Genomic DNA, 15,220 nt, shown 5'->3' with positions numbered 1-15,220 from the left:
CTTTTTAGGTCTTGACTAGTAGGCGTGCATGAACTGTCTCAAACCGAGACATGCTGTATCTACATCGTGGGCTTACAGCGTACCCATAGGCTTTCCATTTGCTGGCTCCATTGTCACTCAATTTTGCTTTCTCCCTATTTGTCAAGGGCATGCATACGTCATGCCTCTTCCGGTGTTTAGCTCTCTCTGAGCGCACCACCCAACTACAGTTGAACATATGCAGCAGACCTTGCAGGGCATTGTTTTAGGACTGCTTTTTCATTTTTGGGAATGGGCGATGAGTGGTGCGGTTAGGAGCAAACTATTAGAGCTGCATTTGAGGCCAGAACTTCATCCTTGAGGGTCGGGTGAGCGCGCCTCTTGTTTAACTCGGTTTTTGGTAGGTACAAAGCAGTCCAAATAGTTTTCTAGGCAAACATGCCTGACTAGATGTACCATGCCATTGCACAGATGTCACTGTTGGTCTTTGTAACAGCCACAGCACATATTATCCAGATGATTTGCCAGTCCTATTTAGTGTGTGCGCGAGCATCTATCAAGTAAAATGCCAGCCATTTTATGAACTTCTTTCTGGATACCTTCTTATCCCAGTGTCTTTGTTGGCATGTAAATACAAAGGAAAGCTGATGTGTTAAATATGTCATCGTATATCTACTATGCGCTTCGATGTTCCTGCTTCTCACTGACTTAGTCTTTTGTGAACTGGAGGTCATTTCCCTGTTCCACAAGTCAAATGTTCCCACGTTTGGTTTGTGTTCTGCAGTGCAGATGCCCTGCCAGCTGCTCCTCTCCTCTTTGTTGGTAATTGTTTGCAAATAGAAATACTCCGTATGTATCACGCACGGTCTGTGAAACTGTAGATGAAAAGGTTCTAAAAGCTTTATACCTGGTTACACGTAGATAGATAACTTAGTAGCAGTTATAATCGTAGAGGAGTCTCTTGGTGCAGATTTTTAATTTCTACCTCATAAAGTGTTAATATTGTGTTTTGTCACGCTGCTTTGTGTTCTGCCATGACAGCATTGTACAGATTTGGTAGCAGCATTAACATAATGACTTCATCACATATGAAGTCCTGGATCATGGCCAACCTGACATTAAAGGTCCTCTTTTCTCTACATGGGTGAGCGAGTGAGTGGCAACTGGATGGTAACGCTTGATGTACCAGGCAGATAAAATTAAAAAAAACTCACTGGTTCAATACTGCTGTGAAGTTTATAAATTCATTTCCATTATAGAATTAGGTAAAGCGCAGCATAATAATTTATTTTTAGTTATTTATAGAATTGTGCTATATATTTAAAATAATATATTCTGTGCATACGAGCTCCATGTCACTTAAAGTGCGCAATAAGCAATAACGGCTTTAAAAAATAAAATAATAGCGTCACTGAAGCAGATAATTTGCATCAACAATTAGCCCACTATAAAGAGTAGGAGAATCCTCCCACTGGAAGAGCTAACAACATGAGGGTGTGGAGGCGGTCTAAAGAGACGTGGTGTGTTCCAATAAAGGCTATTTTAACGATCATTGGCAAAGTCAATAGGTCTCGTTAATCCGAAAGCTATAGACGTTGACAAAGTAAATGCATTTGTGTATGGCTCTAGGGCTTTTGTTCTTTATATACACACATGCATTAACATTGCAGCGCTTATAGCGTTTAGATTGCGGAGACCTATTGGCTTTGCCAATGCTCGTTTAAACTAGAAGTAGACATTACACCAGTGAGCTGTCTTCTTTACAGCCCCAAAACTCACCTCTTTCTTCTCCATGACGCAGGAAGCAAATGGCTTCCTGCGCCACGGAGAACAAAGGGGAAACCTCCATGACGTCAGCGCGGCTCGCGCGCTGACGTCATTGATGACGTGGGGGGCGGGCGGAAGCAGGGGAAGGTCCAGCTCGTCATGGGCACAGAAGGGGTTAAAATTCCTGAATTAATCCTTAAAACACTAACAGTTACACGCTGTAAAGGTCTGCATGTCATTTATGAAAGAAAAAAACTAGAATATTCTATCGTTAATCTGAGTCAACTTGTTTTATCGATTGCAAAGACACTTGTGTCATGCATGTTGTAAGATTTGCAGTGTTACGTTTTTGGTGATTAGCACAGAAGGCTCTATGTTTTTAAACATTTTTGTTAAGTTGCACATGTCCTGTTACTGTGATGAGTGAGCACTACATTTGACAACAGGTGTTAGATTTTACTATAGCTAACCAGTGCTCAAGTGCTTGTGCTCGCTCCCCTTAAACAGGCTTACATTGGCTTATACCCAATTGGCATTTTTAATTTACGTGCAAGTCGCTTGTAGAGTGGTATACCATAGTTCCAGGGTCTGTAAATTAGATGCTACTTGTGGGCCTTCAGCACCTATTGTGCCACCCACTGCAGCACTGTAAAACATGTCCTAGGCCTGCCATTGCAGCTTGAATGCAGTTTAAAACTGCTACGTCAACTTTGTATTTAAACCCCCTTGCGAAGCCTTTACCACATATGTCACCCCTCAGGTAGGCTCTAGGTAGCCATAGGTCAGGGTGCTGTGTAACTAAAAGTCTGGGCATGTACGTTTCGAGTTTTACATGTCTTGGTAGTGAAAAACTCCTAAATTTTGTTTTTTACTTATGTGAACCCCCCACACCCCCATAGGATAACATTGGGTTTTTCTTGACCGATTTAATAAGCTGTAATTTCCAATTGGGAGCTGGTGGCTATGCCATTGTTGGTGTCTACAACCCTCCTTAATTGTAAGCTCAGATTTTTTTATTGCAATTTTTAAAATGGCACTTTTAGAAAGCTGGCTTTTTCCGTTCCTAAGCCTTTTTGTGCCTTTTGTCTTTCTGGGTCACATTGCTGAGTGTAGCTAATGAATTACTCCCAGACAGTCACACAATAGAGGGATTAGGTGTGCCTGAGTGATAGCCTGTGCTCTGCCTTCACACAAAGGGCCTAGCAACGCTACGTCGCCCGTTCAACCAGCTTGGAGCTAGGGCATGGAGGCAGGAAATTGCATGTACTTCACAACTACTGTCTAGAAGCTTCTCCCACCTAGTACACTTCTGGACCTGTGCGTACACTACCAGGAAGAAGGTCTATTGTGCTGCTGCAAGGTCTGCCACTCTGCTGGATTGTTGCTTTAAAGTAACTACTGCCCTGCTGTACTGACCTGCTGCCCTCTTGCCCGGGGAAGAAGTACTGGACCTGCAACTTCATCTTGAGCCCAGGACCCAAGAGTGACTCCAAGGGCTAGTCTGTTGTCTACCTGATCTGAGCCTCAAGGACATAAAAGGCTCCCCAACCAGCTTATGAACCCAGCTGCAGCGAGTTCCTGACCCCCAAGTGGTGCCCTTAGGTCCTGCACCCTTGATGTGGCTCTGTGCTCTTAAAATCAAGCTTTTGTGCTCTTCACGACTGCGAACGGGCCAGTTCACACCGACACTGCGCCACTCGCACTGAAATCCAGCACAAGCCTGCCACCAGCCTCTCTCTCCACACAGCAAGCATCAGTTGCCTGAGTGGGAGGCCCGTGCAAAGCTCCAGCTTGCCTGTCCATGACATCCGACCTGCTCTTCGCGCCACGCCGACCACCGCCTGTGACACTCTCCTTGCTCCCCACGACTCTCTTCAACGGGACTCTTGGCACGAAACTTGAGATGGTATACCTTTAGCAGGACTAATCTAGGACTGTACCCAACCTGTGCTCCATTGTGGTCGGCGTGAACGTTTGGCTATGACCCGGTCCAGCGCGACCATATAGCCAAGTTGGGTGCTTCCTCCTTTTAGGTGCTACTTTACAGTTTATTCATTAAAAATTCATAACTCCAGTTCTAGTTATTGTACCTTTGTCGTATTGGCTTTGTTTTATTCGTTAAATTAAGCTCTATTTTTGTAACCTGGTATGAGATCATTTTGTGTGGTGTTTTCATTGTTTTATTGTTTGAGGTGTTATACAAATACAGTTCTAAAGGTTTAAACCCTACCTTCTACTGGAGCAGTTTAAGAAAACGCCAGTTGCAATTACTTTTAAGTCCTTTCTACCATATGCAAAACTAAGAAAGAAGTGTTCTGCCCAGCTGGAACTAGACTTTATTTGAAAAATAATTAGAGGTGCGAGAAAAGGTGGGAGATGAGAGAAAATACAGCCTTTTCTCACTATGTTATATAAAATCCCTTCTAATCTCTGATAATTTTAAACGTTAAATATATCAGAAAAAGGTTAATGAGATTTAGTCGAATTGTGAACCACTGATCGCTGTGGCATGTCTGTGAGGCCCTGTTTTGGGAAAACAAGCTTCTGGAGTCCTATTCTAAACTCCAAGCCTCCACCCTTGGAAGGATGCATGGTTGCTATTGTGATTTGTTGTCAGTCAGACCTTGCGCTCTATGCTAGGAGAAAAAGAGGGGTAAGGGTGAAGAGAGGGAAAACACAGCAGGGCGGCTTTCCAGTGATGAAGTACAAGTTATGTCTCCTCCAAGCAAAAGGGCATCCATCTCGCATTAGTCAGCACAATGTACATACAACCCAAGTGGACTACATTGCAGAGCTGTTAGCGATAGCCACACACTACGCTTATGCATATACAGTAATTCACTCTTGTACTTACCCGGTCTCATCAGAAGTATGCCTTTAAGGAGTTAAGGACTACTGGAATCACTGTTGCTACTCAGAGAGCCTGAAGACTGGAGCTGATGATAGCATGATGGTAATAAGCTAGAGAAATACTGAGACTAAAGAATGCCACAAGACGACACTGGCAAGTTCGTACAGCACCAGAGTAGAGGCAATGGCTTCTGAAAGTATTAGAATATCGACATCTATCAGTTAACAAGCTATAGAAGGGAAGGAATCAGAATGAAGAAAAACAAAAGTACAGACAAAGATAACAACAAAAGTACAGACAAAGGTAACAATGGTGAGCAACCGACAAATGTGGAAAAGCACCACTATGCAATTGCATGACCACTGGCCATTGTTACTGCTACTTCTTAAATTCACTTGAAAGGTCCCGATTTCCCTCAAGACTTTGTTTGCTCTGATTGATTCTATGTTTAGTCAGACCTACAAGGCTCCCCTAATCCCTCTGCCCCAGTCAACCATGACCAGCCCTTCAGATTCCTCAACTCACTTTCTTACTGTGCTTTTTTTTCTGTGATTCTCTAGGGATCTTTATGTTCTCAGACCCATTACTTACCTCTGTTGCTAACACTGCCCCTCCCGAAATAAACCCTCTTCTCTATCGATTTAGTTGCAGGCTTGTGTAGTAATAGTGCATGGGAAGGGAGGCTCAAAAGAGGTTGGTTCCCATGATCTGTCTGCCTCACTATAACAATTCCAAGCTATACAATATTGCAGTGGCCTCTGTCTATATCTAGAGTCCAAGATTGCTTCATGCTCAAATTCGGGATGACGCTCTATTGCTACCTCTGATGCAAACATTGGTCTTCCAGTGCATTTAGCCATCTTAAATCTATAAATGTGAAATTATGGCTCGTCCAGTTCTTAATTAGCTTCACTGTGTGGCCCTCCAGGCTATTTCTTTAATGGGAAACAGAACAACTCAGTGAGGAGATAGTATACCAGGTGTGGCAAGGTCTGTTGTGCATAGACAAACTGTAACACGCATTGAAATTGAAGAATCTAGGATTTTAGTACGTGGCCTTGACAAATAAAAGATTTGTGATCCATATATTGTAATAGTTTTCACTGAAGGCATGCTTATGGGATGAAGGCCAGACCCTGGCATGGAACTCGCACAAAAAAGGGAGAAAATCCTAATTAGCTATGTAGATTTGGTAAAAACATTCTTTTAAGGGAATTCTGCCTAACCCAATTCTTTGGATGATTAGAAATGAAACCCCACCGGCATTGTTCTATGGTTTGAATTAACCTTTCAGTCAAACAATCGTTATGAGGTTGGTGAATTGTTGGCTTGTGATTAATTAGCTGTTCCTAATTGCTGTAATGGGGTATTCCCTCTTGACAAAGAATGGTCTGACAACAATAAAGGAGCATCAAGCTTAGAGCAGATGTAAAGGTGGCCTTTAATGTCTTGTACACTTCTTATTGCTGATATTCTCACAAGAAGGCTTGGCCTTTCTTAGTTAGGCCAGTGGTGTGCTTCACTGTCAGACTTCCATAAACTGTGCATAAAAGTTTGCAAATCTCAAGAACCTTTATATCTGTTTGTACATTACCGGTCAGGTTTCACCTAATTTGGGTCCATTTGACTGCTGTGATCTGAAATAATAGAACCTAATAAGAATCGTTAATCTGCATCAGAGATGCATTTCTCTGCTTTGGCATACAAATAATAATTCCATACACGAAGAATAACCTTTTTCATACATATTCTTTATTGTTTTAGTGTCTGGGAATACAAGAGGTTTGTCCATGTAGATTACTACAAAAGTGTCTAAGATGTCACAAAACAAATCATTTATGAAATGTCAAAATGGTGCTGAAGCATTGAATAAACCGAAGGGCCTGACAAAATATTCAGTCTCCGTATTTTGTGTTACAGGCAGTCCTCATTCATCTTTTCCCTTGATTCTTATGAGATAAGAGGTCTCTCTAAGACGCAGCCTGCAAATAATCTTGGTAGTATTTTTTACCTTGTCTAATAAAACGGAGATTTGGGAAATTCGATATCAGTTTCTGATTGTGATTTCATTGATGTCTCTGTAATTCATACAGGTACGATAATCACCAATTAATCAAGGATTGAAGGTGGGTTCCCCTGCAAGCGAGACTGAGTAACTTCAGAATCTTTTTGCCAGATTCTTCAATTAGGCCAGTGCTGCTTTTTCATTTAGTCTCAAAGAATAATAAAAATGCGACAATGAGAAATTTTAAACTGTCTCTCGAGGTTGATAGTGTAGTCATTTATACGATGATGTGAAATCACAATTTCTGCCTTCCTACTAAGGACACTTGGAAATTCCCTAAAGGCTGATGGTATAGCATTGTCGTCGACTAAAGTCTGTGTGGCTGTTACATCTGGCCCTTTTGACAGGTTTACTCCCAAACATTTTGCCTCCTATTTTTCTCACCCTGTCTGTGTTAGCTATAGGATTCAGGGCACTTTACCACTGCTGATCAGTACTAAAGTGCATACACTCCTCTGTATAAATTATGACAATGATTGGTTATCCATGATTGGCATATTTGATTTACTAGTAAGTCCCTAGTCAAGTGCACAGTGTGTGCCTGGGCCTGTAAATCAAATGCTACTAGTAGGCTTGCAGCACTGGTTGTGCCACCTACATGAGAAGCCCTTTAAATGTGTCTCGGACCTATCACTGTAATGTCTATGTGCGCAGTTGAGAACTGCCATGTTGTCCTGGCAAGTGCACCCGCTTGCCAGGCCCAATCCTTTCCTTACATGTAAGGCACCCCGAAGGTAGGCCCAAGGTACCCCCATGGGCAGGGTGCAGTGTATGTGAATGGTAGGACATGTACTAGTGTGTGTGCCATGGCCTGATAGTGAAATGCTGTGTATTTCGTTTTTCACTATTGAAAGGCTGTCTGTCCCATAGGCTTTTCATTGGGGTTCTTCAATAGAATTTTTATGTGTGTAGCTTTCACTAGGGACAAGACAGAAAAATAGAGTTTAGGCTCTCTGAACTCAGAATTTATTAACGACCTTTTGGTAGAGGTGGTTTTTAGTTCTCGCCTATGCAGTGCGCATGCACTGTATAGGAGACCGTAAGCCGTCGTGCAGCTTTTTCAAAGCACATACTCATGCTTGTGGCGGCATACGCCTTGCGGGATGCGCAGCGGCGCCACAAGCACGAGTATGTGCTTTGAAAATTAGCAGACTGCTCTCCCAAGCGCGCACTGCTCTCCCGGCCACTCACTTTTTGCCTGCGCTTCTTGTTTAACTTTAAGCTCGAGGCGCGAGCGCGCTTGTGTTTAGCTTGTTTTTAATGCCGCACAATGCACCCTGAGCCATGTTCTCTACTATTTTGCTTTCAAATGGTATTCACTGCCATTTGTGTCACATTTAAAATGCTAACAGTATAGAATGTCATTTACAGAATTGGGAGTTTGCCCCGGAAAATTAATTTGATTTATTCCTTCTGCCCGTTCCTATCTCCAGGCCAATATTATGCTAGTCATTCCGCGAGAGTAATACTTAATGAATGGCGCCATTAAAATTGTCAAGGTCCGTGGGAGTCTGTCAGTTAAGGGATAGGCGTCGACAGGAAGGGGCAGGCACCTGACTCCGCTTAATGTTCCATGAAAAAATATCAAACAGTACGGTGTAATTACGGAGCAGGCGATGGCGGACTGCGCCGGCGAACTTGGGAGTTTCTTAAATATTTTTTAAATTAGACGCTGCATGTCTGTAATTTACCCAGCATAGATGCAAACCAAGTTTAAATGCACAAATATCATAGACTAAAAAGAAAGGCGGTAATAACACACAGAGGGCAGCGTTAAACAGTTGGCCGCATTTATATGTTTTTAAATTGAATGACCACATGGACGGAATATTTAATGTTCATATCATGTTATTATACCAATGCAGTTATGTTGTTTTCATTTCCATTGAGACCATACTATAATGTGGTTGTCAGGCGTTTTTTAAATTGTATTTTATATAAGACATTGCTTTTCTTGTACGCCAAAGATCTGCCAATGTAATGTTTTTATTTCCTCCAGTGATGCCTTCTGATTCTGCTAAAACACATCATTATTATTGGTGCAATCAAAAAGTCAACAAACAGGATCTGTGGAGTAGCAAGGGCGCCATATGCACTAACACAAGCAAGGGAAGTGTGCACCATACTTCCTGGATGGACCGTAAAACACAGCCATTGTTTAGGTGCATCGGATCCTCACACCCAATATTTTATATAGCCAACATTTGCATTTGTTCCGTAGGTGCTACAACAGTGTTAGTAATTTAGGATTAGAATGTTACTTTTTTCTAAAAGGCCTTTATGCAGAGCAATTTCTATACACAAACATTAATAAATCCGAACAGATCCTCACTTTATCCAGTTTGAAAGAATGAGTGGTTGAGTTGACTAACAAGTTTTGAACCTGTGAGACCACCACCTCTTCCTCTCCTTCTCCCCTCTCCCCACTCTCCTCCTTTCCTCCTCCTCCTCTTCCTTTCCTCCTCCTCCTCTTCCTTTCCTCCTCCTCCTCTCCTCCTTTCCTCTTCCTCCTTTCCTCTTCCTTCTTTCCTCCTCCCCCTCCTTTTTCTTAAGAGATCTTTTGTGGCACTTAGGTGGAGGATTTGCCTGAGCCGGTGGACTACAGCCTAAACCTATAAACCAGCATTGGTAAAGCCAATAGGTTTTGTCTATGCAAAGTGGCTTCTGAGACCCTTACAGCAAAAAGAACAATGACCATTTGAGGTATAAGTATTACACCTAAAACCCCAGGACTTTAGATTACTTCAAGGAACAAGAGGACCCTGGCGGGAAGAAGAGCGGAAGGACTGTGAGGAGCGCTGCCTTTTCTGAGTGAGGGATGGGCTAGCCTGCAGTTGCTGCTTCTGTCTGTGGTGGAGGAAAAGGACTGACTCTTTTTGCCCGCCTGTGGTATCCTGCTTGTGAAGGACTCCCCAAGGGCTAATGTGTGCTGGCCACCTGCTAGAAGTCTTGGGATAAAAAAGACTTCAAGACAGATCCTTGCTGGATCATAAAGTAACCTGCCTTGAAGGCGGGCTGAGGACTGTGTGAGGAGCGCTGCCCTTGAGGTGTGTGGGGGTTGTACGGCCTGCAGTTGCTGCTCCTAGCTGGACATGGGGAAGGACTGGACAATGCTTCACCTTGTTTTGAGGAAACCTATACGGAGCGCTCTATCGTGCTGCGTTAAAGGCTGGAGAGCGCTTTGTTGGGCAGCCTAGAGCATGGAGAAGTGCTGTGCCCCCCGTGCAGCCGATGGGGAGAGTTTCCCCTGCCATGAAAGAGCTCTTTTGTATGCATCTCATCGCATGCAGTGCTGCACTTGCCGTGTGGTGAGGGAAGAGCTGAGGTGCAAGGATAACTCTCCCGGACGGCTTGTCCCACACTGATCTTCAGGCAGAGCTCTGGTTACGTTGCCCCCAGGCAGTGAGCTGTGGCGGCACCAAACATGCAGGAATCTGTCGGGAGACCCCCCCCCCCACCACCCTCCTGCCTCATCGCTACACAGATGTCACGGTGGGTGGGAACGGCCGGCCCGAAGAGAGACGCTGGAAACCTGAGAAGCAGTGCGATTCTGAGATGCTATGTCGGCGTGCTGCAGCTCGTGTGCTGTAGGAACGGCCGCTTGAGACCAAAGGAGGTCTCCACCATCAATACCCTCAGGAGAGGAAGAGTTCTGCTGTGGGCGGGCAGGCAAGAAAGGCTGCGCCCGTCTTCCATGGCCAAAGAGGAAAGGTACGGCATCTCCCGCTCAGCCCCCGGTGTTTGCTGAGGGGGCTGAGCTTCACAGCATATGTGGTAGCCACACCGCACGTTCATGGGCAGATGCACTCAACTCAATTTACGTATGCGGGTACCAAGGTGTCTCTCTGCCAGTGGGGGCATAATTGTTTTGGCCATATTCAGGGGCACTGGATCTAGGCTGGGGGCATTGCGAGGAGAGCCCTTTTGCCGACAAGTCTCAGAATTTCCATAGTCTCCGGAATAGGCGCTCAGCACCTCAGGAGCTGCACGGAGCTCAGGAAATTACTGCGTAGCCTGTGATGGGAGTACAGGCACAAAGTCTGCAATAATTACAGGGTGCACCAGGTTAGGATAGTAATATATGGTGAGTCATGGGGTTCTCTTCCCTACCTAACCGCTACGCCTCATATAGAAGGGGGAGCACACTGCTTCACCTCCCACACAGTCCACCACTTAGCATCCTGATAAATGCAGTTCAGTTTAATTTCTTACTTGAATTTTTGTTGAAGTGTTTCACCAAAGTTGGTGCAGGTTAGTGCTGGTAATCTCTAGACACGTGCTTCTGGATATTATCCTTCATCAGTAGAGATAAAAACGAAATTCTTCTGGGGTTGCTGAGAATGCTGCCACAATCCTCTCATGTCTCTGTACCTCTCCCTGGCGCACAGGTGCATCTCCAAGAGTTCGTCAGCTCAAAGTTATTATCATTTTTGTTTCTACTTCGCACTGCTTAAAAGCATTTGGGCGGCGCTCCTCCACCACTGCCAAGGAGCTCTATCTAAGTCCATCTGAGGCTGCTCATCTTATTATATTTTTCCCAGTAGAACATCACTTAGCCTTGCATTGCAGACAGTCCTGCAAACTGGCAAACATATTTAAAGTACAGGTATGAACGGGTCTTGATTCTGTTGAAATAAGACACTTATTATGGCAATACTGCTTTATGAGCAGGTATGTAAGGATTCTAAAATGCACATTATGTAATATTCTGCCAAATGTAATTGTCTTTATATCTCACATGTTGTTGCTACTCCTTTACTGATATTTGCAATAATTTTGTAACCGTTATTCTGCACTAAAACTGGCTTAAAATAACAGTGTGGTTTTTCTGTCTGTGCACGTTCGGCTACAATATGCTAGAACTCACAACAACAATTTAAAAAAAATATGCTTGACAGTCTCTAACATTGTTACATGCCAAATAGGTTAGTCCAGGGAAAATGTTTGGGCCATAGCATGTCTGTTCCGTCAGCCTAGAATTGGTTAGTTGATCCATACTTGTGCTTGCCAAAGAGCCATGAAGGATCTAACGGTTCCTGTTTTCAAAAAATTTGTATAAGCCTCAGACTGGTTGTTTGACTACTGTCGGGGGCAACACAGAAATACTTGCCGATTATTACTAATGTCGAGTCGTCGGTTGTAATTAAGGTTTCCACCTTTGGTTCAGACGAGAGAAGTATATTCTGCTGGAGGCTTTGTTGAACACTTAACTAGTAAAAGGATTTTGCATGCTCTTTGAATTACTCTTTGAATATTTTGTTAAAATGGCAAATGGGACTGTACAAATAAGGACGAATATTAGTTGTTTATTGAATAATCAAATGATAGTCAACCGGTTTCCAGCCACTGGGGACCAAGCAGTTCTGGTATTCACAACGAGTCCAGCTTTTCCTTTTTTCCTTTTAAAATATTTTACTCTTGGTAGAGTTTGCAGCAGATGGGGCTGTTACCTGGCACTTTGCCACATAAAAGCCAATAGATGCTCATGCACAAGATATACAGTCGAAAACAAGAGATAGCTGTAACTTATGAAAACATATGGTTTATGGTTCAGTGGGGAATTACCACATTTAGTGGAGCCAGTTAGGATGGGTCCATTGATCCTACACAAAATATAAACCCACATAATTAAGAGAATTGTTGTGAAAATTGGTGACTATTAAGATGACTAAGGCAGTACATATTTTTTTTTTATAAACTTTATTTTTTGAATTTACAAATACAAAAAAAAATCATTTGGCATCAAATCAGCATCTGCAGGCACATCGTTGACAGTATCAATGACTTATAGGACAAAAGGTGGCATCTGGGGGGGAAATGTACAGTGGGGAAAGGAGAATCAATTACAATCGTATCTCAGTGAGGGAAAAATCCGGGTACACTACTAAAGTCTGCTGCATACATTACTGAGGTCAACTCTCCTGCCCCCCATCGTGATTAGACCCCCCAGCAATATCCAACCCACTCCCCTCCTCGCTGTCGGTTCAGTACATATTATAGATGGTAGCAACTAAGGTTGGGGCGTAAGTCCATGTCACATCACTTTATTTCAGACACAAATGTGACCATAAAAACACACACAAAACAAAAATCTATCACCAACACTTTCGAGAGCATACATTAAAAAAAAAACTGTATAGTAAAAACCAACAACACGCAATTCTCCACAGTTGCATGATTTAATTAATGAGTCAAAACAGTAAATGGCATACACACACTATTACCTTGCATAACAGGTTAATACATATAAAGCGCAGAACATAGTGCCAAAATCACTAAACTGGTTCAATAAAGTGCGAATTACATCCATCATAACATAAGATAAGGCCTTCGTGTTAAACCATTAATGATTTCCTTCTGCTAATGGCTCATATAAGGAAAGAAAAAATGTTGACAAAGTTAGATGGAGAGTCAAGTTGTTACCAGTACACGAGCTAATCTCGAGGTTCTAATCCCCAGCTTTCGTATAATCTGAATTAAGAAACTTTTTGTGAGATCAGGAAAAAATTTACAAAAGGAAGTAAACTGCTGCATGCTCAAATTGGCTAAGGGGACTTAAGTATTCGCACAAGGATGTCCAACAGAGAGAATAAGTCCACCGACTATGAATGCATTAATGGGTAAAGTACACATTAAGCAAAATGAAATCCCATTTTTGATTGCTTATTAAAAAACTAATTACTAAGACTTAATTAGAATTACAACAGCCCCATACAACAAACCAACAAGCCAAGATAAATGTAGAATATTTACTATGTGCCTTTACTTGGGAAGACGCCTTTTTTGCTAGCATATATGCCAACTGTGGTACACCCCCCTAATGCGAGTTTGCCAGATGTTCTAAAACAAGTGCAAAATGAACACGAGGCTGCTCTGCCTGGTATGAAATGTATGGGTAACCTTAATCCATGTCTTCAATAGTTCTTAGTAACATTAATGAGGGAAGCTGCATTGTTGCCCATTTGTGCCAGCATCTTGCCACTATATCACTACCTGAGCTGGAACAACCTAAAATGTATTTGTGAAATATATACCTTGAAAAGTTGAGACTTGAATAATGCCCTATGCTGAGATGCAGTGCAAAAGAAACTAACACCTTCTGATGGGGAAAAAGAAGCAGAAGGCTAAGTTGTAAACATGTACTGCATTTCTACCAAAGCAGGAGTCCAGTGGGGACGGTTATATTTGAGGTGCTGGGATAAAATAAGGAAGCCCTAATGATATTGGTATACTATTTGCTGTTCTTCACAGCACTTTGGAGAGAGTAGGTTCTCGGAGAAATACTCTCCGTGGAAAGAAATGGCCAAACTGAGCAATGGAGAAAAGACCAAAAAGCTGAAAATTAGCAGTCTTCTGTCACAGACTACAGTGTGAAGGAGGAGGAAGGTTTGGATTCAAAACTTGTTTTTTAAAGAAAACGATGACTTGACAACTAAAAAGAGAAACAAGCCTAGGAGAATAAGAAACTTCTGGGTAAAGGAACTTGGGCAGCAGTGCTTCTGGACCGCGCAGCAAGAGTAATAATAGTTTGTTAGACTCAAAGAGAATCTAATCATGAATCCTACTAATGAATACATTTAAATAGAAACTGCAAGCTGACTTAAATTTTGCAAACAGAATTTGTAATGCAGAAAACAATCAATCGGGTTTGTAGAGCGTGCTACTCATCCATGAGGGTCTAAAGGCGCTGGGGAAAGGGGTGGGAGCAGATCCGGATCAGTCGAAGAGCCAGGTCTTGAGGTCCTTCCTGAACGTGAGCAGGATCGGGAAGCATCTGATGTTAACATGGAGCTCGTTCCAGGTCTTGGCTGTGATGTAGGAGGAGGCTCTCCCGCCGGTTCTGTTTCTGCGGATGCGGGGGACCTCTGCCAGGGCAAGGTCGGCGGAGCGGAGGTTCGTCTTGGGTACGTGGAAGCATACTCTGTCGTTGAGGTATTTGGGTCCGATGATGTTGAGGGATTTGTAGGCGTGGGTGAGGAGTTTGAAGGTGACCCTCTTCTCGACGGGGATCCAGTTGAGGCCTCGTAGGTGTTGGGTCATGTGCTCGTAGCGTGGTGTCCCTAGGAAGAGTCTGGCTGCGGCGTTCTGGATGGTTTGGAGTTTGTGTAGAAGAGTTTTGTTGATTCCGGCGTAGAGGGTCGTTGCTGTAGTCCAGTCTGCTGGTTATGAGTGAGTGGGTGGCGGTCCTTCTGCAGTCGGGGGGGGGGGGGGATCCATTTGAAGGTCTTACGGAGGATGCGGAGGCAGTTGAAACTGGTGGACTCAACGGCGTTGATCTGGCGGTTCAAGGAGAGGGAGGACTCAAGGATGATGCTGAGGTTCCGAGCGTGGTCTGTCAGGGTGGAGGGCTCCCGAGGGCGGAGGGCCACCAGGTGTTGTCCCAGGTGGAGGTGCAGGGTCTGAGGATGAGGACCTCGGTCTTCTCTGAGTTGAGCTTCAGGCAGCTGTACTTCATCCAGTCTGCTACGTTCCTCATTCCTTCCTGGAAGCAGAGTCTGGTGTCTTCGGGGTTCTTCGTGTGGGAGAGGATGAGCTGGGTGTCGTCGGCATAGGATACG

General features: G+C 43.6%; 1 protein-coding gene across 3 annotated transcripts in view; it reads left to right on the top strand.

Annotated features, from left to right (window-relative positions):
- RADX (RPA1 related single stranded DNA binding protein, X-linked) overlaps positions 1 to 15,220 on the top strand; it is a 529,236-nt gene that overhangs the window by 120,779 nt on the left and 393,237 nt on the right. The window lies entirely within an intron of this gene.

Source organism: Triturus cristatus, chromosome 5_2 (genome assembly GCF_964204655.1).
Source record: "Triturus cristatus chromosome 5_2, aTriCri1.1, whole genome shotgun sequence".
NCBI lineage: Eukaryota > Metazoa > Chordata > Amphibia > Caudata > Salamandridae > Triturus > Triturus cristatus.
This window is presented reverse-complemented; position numbering and strand designations above follow the sequence as displayed.